The 9732-nt window shown below is 38.2% G+C and overlaps 1 non-coding gene across 1 annotated transcript; it reads left to right on the top strand.

The window, feature by feature from the left end:
- Positions 1-7905: 7905 nt before the first annotated feature.
- LOC131181240 (small nucleolar RNA R71) lies at positions 7906-8012 on the top strand. Its single transcript, XR_009149866.1, has one exon. It is a non-coding gene; the product is annotated as a small nucleolar RNA R71 (small nucleolar RNA).
- The last annotated feature ends 1720 nt before the right edge of the window (positions 8013-9732 follow it).

Raw genomic sequence — 9732 nt, forward strand, 5'->3', positions numbered from 1 at the left:
AGTCCTAACTTTACCTACACTGGGTAAAGAATATACAGTTTATAGTGATGCTTCTCACAATGGGTTAGGCTGTGTATTGATGCAAGAATGAAATGTCATTGCCTATGCATCACGCCAGTTGAAACCGCATGAAAGGAATTATCCAACACATGACTTGGAGCTAGCAGCTATTTTGTTCGCTCTTAAGATCTGAAGACACTATTTGTATGCGGAGAAGTGCTACATCTACACAGATCATAAGAGTTTGAAGTATCTGGGCACTCAGAAGGAGTTGAATTTGAGATAGAGGAGGTGGTTAGAGTTGATAAAAGACTATGATTGTCTGATAGACTATCAGTCAGGGAAAGCTAATGTGGTGGCTGACGCCTTAATTTGCAAGACTATGGTAAGTTTATAGGTTACTCCTTTGTCTATGGTACATGAGTTGAGATCATTACATGCCAGCTTAGAAATTAATGATGAGGGACAGACAGCAGTTGCATGGCATGTACAGTGAGTGTTGATTGATCGATCGTAATGGTCGCCGTAATAATCAAGTATCGTAAGTCGTTAGAAGAAGTCCGGCAGGGCAGTTGTGTATGAGTTGGCAATACTATGTTTATTAAATTGTTTGACCACAATTGTGCTATAATGAGTTTTGATAATTTGTGAAATGAGATTGTGAAATATTTTAATTGTGATTTATCAACGAATGTTATATGTATTACATTTCAAATTTTTATTGTGCACCACTGAGTATTTTTATACTCAGCGATAGCTTATTTTACTATAGCAGATAAGGGCAAGGAAAAAGCAGCAGGTGAGCTGCTGAATTAACAAGGACTTCATTGATCTTTTTGTACGGCTATTTGTTTATACCCTTGTAATAATTTGATGTAAATATTGTAATGTCATATGTATTAATGTAAAGTTGAGTAGTTGTACAGTAAATTGTAATATTGTTATTTTGGATTTTCTTTTTGTAAACTAAGATTTGTATTTGTAAATTAAGTACTATATGCAATGTGAATGAATTTATGAAGTATTTTGAGATGAGAAACTTTGGTTGAATTGTAGACTTAAATTGAATTATGTTGACTTGAGTTGTTTTGGTGTTGGGAGTTGTGGAAATAATTATTGGAAGTGTTTTTATAGTTTTTTAAAGAATTGTTTTCTCCAAATACAGACGGCACTCTGCCGAAATTTTTCCAAAATTTACAGACAAATAAAAATGGACAAAAATTTTTACTAGTTTTAAAACTTCAATTAAATATTTTTAATTCCTACCAAAATGCTTACCACTTCCAAAAAGTAAGAAAATGATTTTAAAATCCCTTATAGGGTACTTAATGAGTTATCGGTAGGTGAAGTTCAGTAGTTCATTAGGTATTCTACGGGATCATGTTATGCCTTACAGAGGGGTAAGGTGTGACATGTGTTTGGTATCAGAGCCGCTTGCATGTCCTCTTGAGTGATGGTGGGGCAAATCTCAGTGAGGACGCTGAGTCCTGAAAGGGGGGGAGAAAGGTCCCTTAGGCAAATCCCACATCGGCAAAGCACGAAGTTGGACTTGGGTTCAAAAAGTAATGATATATAAAATGGGAGAACTAATCACTAGAGGTGCCCTTTGGTGGAATGGCCTGGAGAGTTGGAAGAACTCCAAGGTTAAGCGTACTCGCTTAACAGAAATCCTAGGATGGGTGCCTCCTTGAAAGTTCTCCATTCCACCTATGGGACAAAACCGTGAGGCTTATGGCCAAAGCGGACAATTCCTCTAGTGGTTGGAGCCCGGCCGTTATATATGGGCCATAGAGTAGCCTTGAAACTCCCTAGGAACTCTAGGGTGGTGTCATGGTAGGCTAGGAATTGAAGTTGGGCAAACCTAGTCCACCCAATGCTGTCTAACAGACCGTCAATCTCCTCTCAAAGGCTAATTTGCTCCAACAACTCGAAGTCCATGTATTTGGTGGAGATAATCCTCCTGTTGTTGAGCCGGGCACACAAGTCTCGGTGGATGCTGTCTCTGAATGGCCAGGCGATGGAAGACATGGGTTGTGGTGGTTGTGGTTCGACTTTTGGCTGTGGTTGGGGTGTTTGTGGTGCGGCTCGTGGCTAGGTTTGCCTAGTTCTTGGGCATTGGGGAGATGGTTGAGAAGGAGAAGGTGTGGAGTCACTTCCCTACCTTGAGGAAGAGTCCATTCTTTGGGCTAGTCTTTTTGCAGGTGCCATTGATGGTTTTTGAAGAATGAGAGGCTAGGGTTTGTGAGGAAAGGAAAAGATTTAAAGGGTTTTTATAGGGGAGGAGGCTTAGAGAGGAAGGGTTTTTGATTGTGAGGGAGTTTAAAGGAGTGGGATGAATTTAAAGGGTCATTGTGACCCTTCGTTTCGCTCGTTTCGTGCCTCAGGAGTCGCATCTGTGACATGATACACAGATCATGTATTACTACATGGAGACCCATGTAACTTTCTGTCTGAGATTTTTCTTTTTCTATCGAGTTACACAGCCCATGTAACTTTACCTAGGGACCCGTGTAACTTTTTATCTGAGGATGGCAATGCTAAGTAAATTACACGGGCCATGTAATTTTGTTTTGGGATGGCAATGCTAGGTAAATTACCCGTATAACTTTCTGTCTCTTTCAAATTTAAAGTTTCTCTTTCTATTATCAAAGCACGACCCGTGTAATGTTATACGGGGTCAACCCGTGTAAGTTTCTGGGGCTTGTGCAGGGGTCTTTCTCGGATCGCAGGAGGTTACACGGGGCATGTAAAACTAATAAAAGACCCGTGTAATTTTCTAACTCTTAAATTCTTCCCATATGAAATATTAATGCTTACCACTATGCATAAAATGAATGAAAAGGTTAGCAACAGAGCTACTTCCCTGGTTTCGTATGGTCTCCTCTTGTGTGGTTTAGACTTGACGTCTCCTCTCCTTTATTGCTCTCAGTTCCTACTTCTTGTAGATTTGAGACTTAGGGTGCCTACAAAATAAAGCATAAATAAACACAAAACACAAATAAGACTTAAAATAAACGAAATTATAAAATTAACTAAAAACTGAAATGAAAGTAAAAATTTTCGGTTGCCTCCCAAAGAGCACTTGTTTATAGTCATTAGCTCAACTCTGCCTTCGTTCTGTCACTGTCTGTCTGGAGGGTTACTAAAGGTGTAGTTGGTTCCCTCCTCTATGAGTTCTCCTTGAAAATATGGTTTCAACCTTTTCCTGTTCACTTTGAATGCTGCTGAGGTTTCATTCCAGATTTCCACAGCTCGATGCGGGAAGATTTGCATAACCTCAAATGGTCCTAACCATCTTGATTTCAGCTTCCCTGAAAACAGTTTTAATCTGGAGTTGAAGAGTAGGACAAGGTCTCATTCTCTTATTTCTTTTCTTGTTATGCGTCTGTCATGCCATCTTTTGGTCTTTTCTTTGAAGATTTTGGCATTCTCATACACATCCTGTTGGATTTCTTGCAACTCATTAAGCTGTAGCAGTCTTTTTCCACCAGTAGCCTTGAGGTCAAAATTCAGGGTCTGAATTGCCCAGTAGGCTTTGTGTTCAAGTTCGACAAGGAGTTGGCTTGATTTCCCATAGATTAGCTGAAAGGGTGTCGTTGCAATTGGAGTTTTATATGCAGTGCGGTATGCCCATAATGCATCATCTAACTTCACAGACCAATCCTTCCTTGAGCAATTTACTGTTTTTTCTAGGATTTGTTTCGGCTCCCTATTTGAAATTTCTACTTGACCACTGGTTTGAGGATGATAAGGTGCGGCCACCTTGTGAGTCACTCCATACTTTTTCAATAGCATTTCGAATTGTTGGTTATAGAAGTGACTTCCTCCATCGCTGATTATCACTCGTGGTGTACTAAATCTTATGAAGATGTTCTTCTTAAGGAACTTTGTGACCACTCTGGCATTATTGGTTTGCATGGCTATTGCTTCTGCCTATTTTGACACATAATCAACATCAACCAAAATATACTCGTTTCCAAAAGAAGAGGGGAATGGGCCCATGAAGTCTATCCTCCACACATTAAATATTTTCACCTTGAGTATACCGTGCAGTGGCATTTCATTCCTTCTAGAAATGTTACCAGTTCTTTGGCATTGATCACATGCCAGCACAAAGGATCTCACATCCTTTAACAGGTTAGGCCAGTAAAACCCTGCTTGCAAAATTTTAGTTGTTATTTTTATGGTGCCAAAGTGTCTCCCATATGGTGATGAATGGCAGTGATGGAGAATACTCTCTATATCCTCTTCCGGTGTGCATCATCTTATCAGCCCATCATTGCATCTCTTGTACAGTAGAGGTTCCTCCCATGTATAGTATCGCACATCATGTAAAAATTTCTTCTTTTGCTGATAAGTCATGTTAGGTGGTAAGACCCTGCACACAAGAAAATTCACAAAATTAGCATACCAAAGAACTAGGGATAAGGCTAATAATTGCTCATCGGGAAATGAATCATCAATTGGCAAATCCTTGATGTCTCATGTGTATTCTAGTTTAAGCCTAGAGAGATGGTCAGCTACTGCATTTTTGGATCCCTTTTTGTTATTGATTTCAAGGTCAAATTCTTACACGAGTAAAATCCATTGAATCAGCCTTGGTTTCCCCTCCTTCTTGTTCAAAAGGTACCAGATGGCAGCATGATCTGTGAATAAAATAACTTTTTACCCAATTAAGTAGGATCTGAATTTATCAATTGCAAACACTACTGCTAGGAATTCCTTTTCTGTGGCAGCATAATTGATTTATGCATCATCAAGTGTCTTGCTGGTGTAATAGATGGCATGGAGCTTTTTATCTTTCCTTTGTACAAGTACTGCTCCCACAGCATAATCACTAGCATCACACAGGATTTCAAATGGTAGCTCTCAATTAGGTGGTTGCATAATGGGTGCTGAAATCAAGGCTTTTTTTATCTTGCTAAAAGAAACACGGCAATTTTCATCAAAATCAAAGGAAACATCTTGACTTAATAAATTTGTCAATGGTTTAGCTATTTTGGAAAAATCTTTGATGAATCTTCTATAGAAGCATGCATGTCCCAAAAAGCTCCGTACTCTTTTGACTGATGTTGGTGGTAGCATCTTTGCAATGATTTTAACCTTCACCTTGTCAACTTCAATCCCTCTTTCTGATATCAGGTGACCAAGAACTATTCCTTCTCTTACCATGAAGTGGCATTTTTCCCAATTCAGGACTAGGTTTGATTCTTCACATCTTTACAACACTTTGGATAGGTTAGCTAAGAAATCATCAAAAGTGGTGCCATAAACAGAAAAATCATCCATAAAACTTCCATGATATTTTCAATATAATCAGAAAAAATAGCCATCATGCATTTCTGAAAAGTAGCAGGGGCATTACAAAGACCAAAGGGCATTATTCTATATGTAAATATTCCATAAGGGCATATGAATGTGGTCTTTTCTTGGTCTTCTGGGTGAATAGGGATTTGAAAGAATCCCAAATACCCATCTAGGCAGCAGAAGTAGGAATGTTTTACTAATCTTTCTAGCATTTGATCTATGAAAGGAAGGGGAAAATGGTCCTTTCTGGTTGCACTATTCAATTTCCTATAGTCTATACACATGCGCTAACCAGTAACTACCCTAGTAGGGATTAATTCATCGTTTGCATTTTGAATGATAGTTGTCCCACCTTTCTTAGGTACTACATGCACTGGACTAACCCATTTACTATCAGAGATCGGGTATATAATACCTGCATCTAATAGTTTCAAAATTTCCTTTTTCACTACTTTTTTCATGTTTGGGTTAAGTCTACTTTGATGTTCAATAGTGGGTTTACTGTTTTCTTCCATAGGTATCCTATGCATGCAAATGGAAGGATGAATCCCTTTTAGGTCTTCTATTTTATACCCTATGCTCTTGCTATGTGTCCTAAGCACTCTTAGCAATTTTTCCTCTTCTATTTTAGATAGACTGGCAGCAATAATAATAGGATATTCAAAATTTGAGTCTAGGAATGCGTACTTTAGCGTAGAGGGAAGAGGTTTGAGTTTTACCTTTTCAGAAATTTTCTCCATATTGCTTTTGGTTTGTTCCTCCTCCAGCTCCTCTACCTTGAAAGCTTGAGCCAAGGGTAAGAGTGGATGAGTTGCTAAATGTTGTGCACAAGCTTCTATTGTTGTGTTCTCGTCATTCGCTATGTGGCTGTGCACAATGCATGCTTCAAGGGGATCTTCAGGATGGGTCTTATGAAATTCTTCCTCAACTTGCTTGTCAACTATGTCAACTCTAAGGCATTCATCAGGTTCGAATTTGCGCTTCATTGTATCAAATAAGTTGAATTCCACTTCTTCATCCCCTACCTTAAGAGTCAGTCGCCCGTTTTTTACGTCTATGATTACTCTGGCAGTTGCCAAGAAAGGTCTTCCCAAGATGATAGGGATTTGAACATCCTCTTCCCTCTCAAGGACAATAAAATCAACTGGAATGAAGAATTTGCCCACCTTGATAGGAATGTTCTCAAGTGTTCCCAGAGAATATTTAATGGACCGATCAGCCAATTACAATGAAATTATTGTGGGTTTTAGTTCTCCGACTTCCAGCTTTTGGCATATTGATAGAAGCATTAAACTCACACTTGCCCCAAGGTCGCAGAGGGCCTTGTCTATTTTCTTGTCACCAATGAGACAAGGTATGGAGAAGCTTCCTGTATCCTTGAGCTTTGGAAGCAGTTTATTTTGCAATATGGCACTGCATTCCTCTGTTAAAGTAACAGTCTCATAGTCTTCCAACTTTCTTTTCTTTGATAGAATTTCTTTAAGGAATTTGGTGTAGGATGGCATCTGAGAGAGTGCTTCAGTGAAGGGAATGTTGATATAAAGTTTTTGTAAAACTTCTAAAATCTTCTCAAACTGCTTATCCAATTTGGTTTTCTGGAATCTCTGAGGAAAAGATAGAGGAAGCTAATATGGCTCTGGTAGCTTCTTTTTCTTCCCAGTTTCCTTCTCCTAATCCTTAATGGCTTCTTCTTCTTTCTTCTCTGTTTGGCTTTTAGATTTTTCAGAGGTTTCCCCTGTTGGCACTTCCTCTGATTGTTCTAAAATTCTTCCACTTCTCAATGTAACTGCCTTACAATGCTCCTTTGGGTTCATCTCTAGTTGACTAGGCAGTTTACCAGCAGGTTTGCTTCAAGAGGTTGCTTGCTGCGCAATTTGATTTTCAAGCATCTTGTTGTGGGTGGCAAGTTGGTCCATTTTGGAAGCTAGCTGTTTGATCATTTCATTTTGCTGTTGCTAGTTTGCTAGGAAGCTTTCCATCATGGATTCGATAGTAGACCTTGATTTATACTATTGGTTCTGAAGGAGTGGCGGTGGCTGTGTAGGGTTTTGTCCCTTGTTCTGAAATCCAAGGGGTGCAAGCGGTCTATACCCTTGCTGTTTGTTTATTGGTTGATTCTGAGAATTTGACCATGAGAAAATTGGGTGGTTCCTCCATGCAAGGTTATATGTATTTGAATATGGGTTGTGGGGCTGTCTCTAGTTGAAGTTTCCTCCATTATTTACATAGTTCATTTGTTCTGTGGGGAGTTCACTGAAGCTGTTGTACTCTAAACTCATGTATCCTCCTCCATAGCTGTCATCATATTGACTGTTCATCCCTATAGCATTGCCCTGCATTTTATCAAGCCTCTTTGTGAGCTAGTCAAATTGAGCATTTATCATGCTTTGGCCATCCACTTCTAGGATTCCTGCTATTCTCCTTGTATTTTCCCTTTCATTCGACCACTCATAGTTGTGATATGTGACCCTCTCCAGAAGTTCAAGTGCTTGATCCACTATTTTCTCCATCAGGTCACCTTCTGCTGCTGAATCTACTATGCTCCTTATAGAGGGTAGTAGTTCATTATAGAAGTTTTGAACCAGGAGCCAATCTTCTATGCCATGGTGCGGGCATTCTGTCTGTAGGTCCTTATATCTCTCCCATGCATCATGGAGTGATTCACCTTCCCTTTGCCTAAAGGTGTTGAGTTCAACTCTCAACTTTGCAGTCTTCGCAAGTGGGAAGTACCTTGCTAGAAAGGCTTGTGAGAGGTTCTCACATGTGGTGAATGTTCCAGCTGGTTGAGAAAGTAACCACTTCCTTGCTCTATCTCTAAGGGAAAATGGAAATGCTCTGAGTCTTATGGCTTAATCAGAGACCGTATGTCACACCTTACCCCTCTGTAAGGCATAACATGATCCCGTAGAATACCTAATGAACTACCGAACTTCACCTACCGATAACTCATTAAGTACCCTACAAGGGATTTTAAAACAATTTTCTTATTTTTGATAAGTGGTAAGCATTTCTAATAAGTATTTAAAATATGTAATTAAGTTGAAAGCTAGTTGGAAATTTTGGCCCATTTTATTTTTCAACAAATTTTATAAAAATTTTGACAGATTTCTGTCTGTATTTTGAGAAAACAGTTCTTTAAATACCTGTAAAAAGCACTTCTAAAAAGTTTTCTCAACTACTACTTCAATTTCACAATCAAACTAAATCAATTTGACAATGATTTCAATAAATTTCTCAAGTTCAAAATTCAATACTCCTCAAAATACTAGCAATACATTTCATTCAAATTAAATAAAATAGTTCCACTCATATTTCATTTGATATAAAACAATTTATATACATCCTTACAAACTTCACATCAAAAGAAATACAAACTAAACTTTATTACAAACTTCATACAAATTTTGTACAAGCTGCTCAAGACCCATTTACATGTCCATACATTTATATGCAATACATATATCAAAAGAAATATTTACAATTGGGGTATAATTTATACCTGAAGACTTCAAGCTGAATGATCCTCAATCTTTAGCAGCTCAGTCTGCTGCTCCTCTAGTCTCTGTATTTGCGACAGCAATAGAAGCTATCGCTGAGTACTAGGACTCAGTGGTGCACAACATACTAAATAATCTTTATGCAAAAATAAAATCACATTTATTCAAAAATTTGACTAAACATGAGCATTAAACACAAAACATGAATTATGAGATTTTAATTCAAACCAAGTTTATTTCAAAGTATCAAAACACATTTCATAAAACCCACAGTTAGATCACGCCATTCGAAACAAATAGAATCTCAATAGCCAGAGGCTAAAGAGAAATCACATCACAAGACTAGCTAGCTCAAATATATGGATATCCATTCACATCCTCTTCTACTGGCACACCTCAACACTTCTCCAGAGAAGGAATCAAAATTCGAAACTAATTACCCCCACTAGTCGTGCTAGTGAGGTGTTCAAATATATGGTCATGACACTGTGGTTTCAAAACTTATCTTAACAATTTGCTAAACATTGTCATTTCAAATATACACAATAACTTTCACAATTTAAATCAAACATCATAAGAATGCCATAATTCAATATTTCACATTGTTCAAAACAGTATGCAGAAGATAATTATAAAAAGTATACGTTGTGCACAAACCTCAAGCGAGTCGCCTCTTGGCCTTGACTCGGTTCCTCGGGTTTTTTCCCTGTATTTTTTTCAACTGAAACACACAATTTTACAATGTTTCAGTACTATAACTTAACATAAATCCAAAATAAATTTAGCTTCACATTTACCTAGTTCTAACGTGTTAAATTCGACATTCTCGAAATTTTTGTATTTCGGGTTACTATTTACTACACTATTCAAGTCAAATAGTTGACTTTCTAAGGCTGAATAGGCATGGGAACTCCAACTTCACCCACAT

Source organism: Hevea brasiliensis, chromosome 6 (genome assembly GCF_030052815.1).
Source record: "Hevea brasiliensis isolate MT/VB/25A 57/8 chromosome 6, ASM3005281v1, whole genome shotgun sequence".
In the NCBI taxonomy this organism is placed as follows: Eukaryota; Viridiplantae; Streptophyta; class Magnoliopsida; order Malpighiales; family Euphorbiaceae; genus Hevea; species Hevea brasiliensis.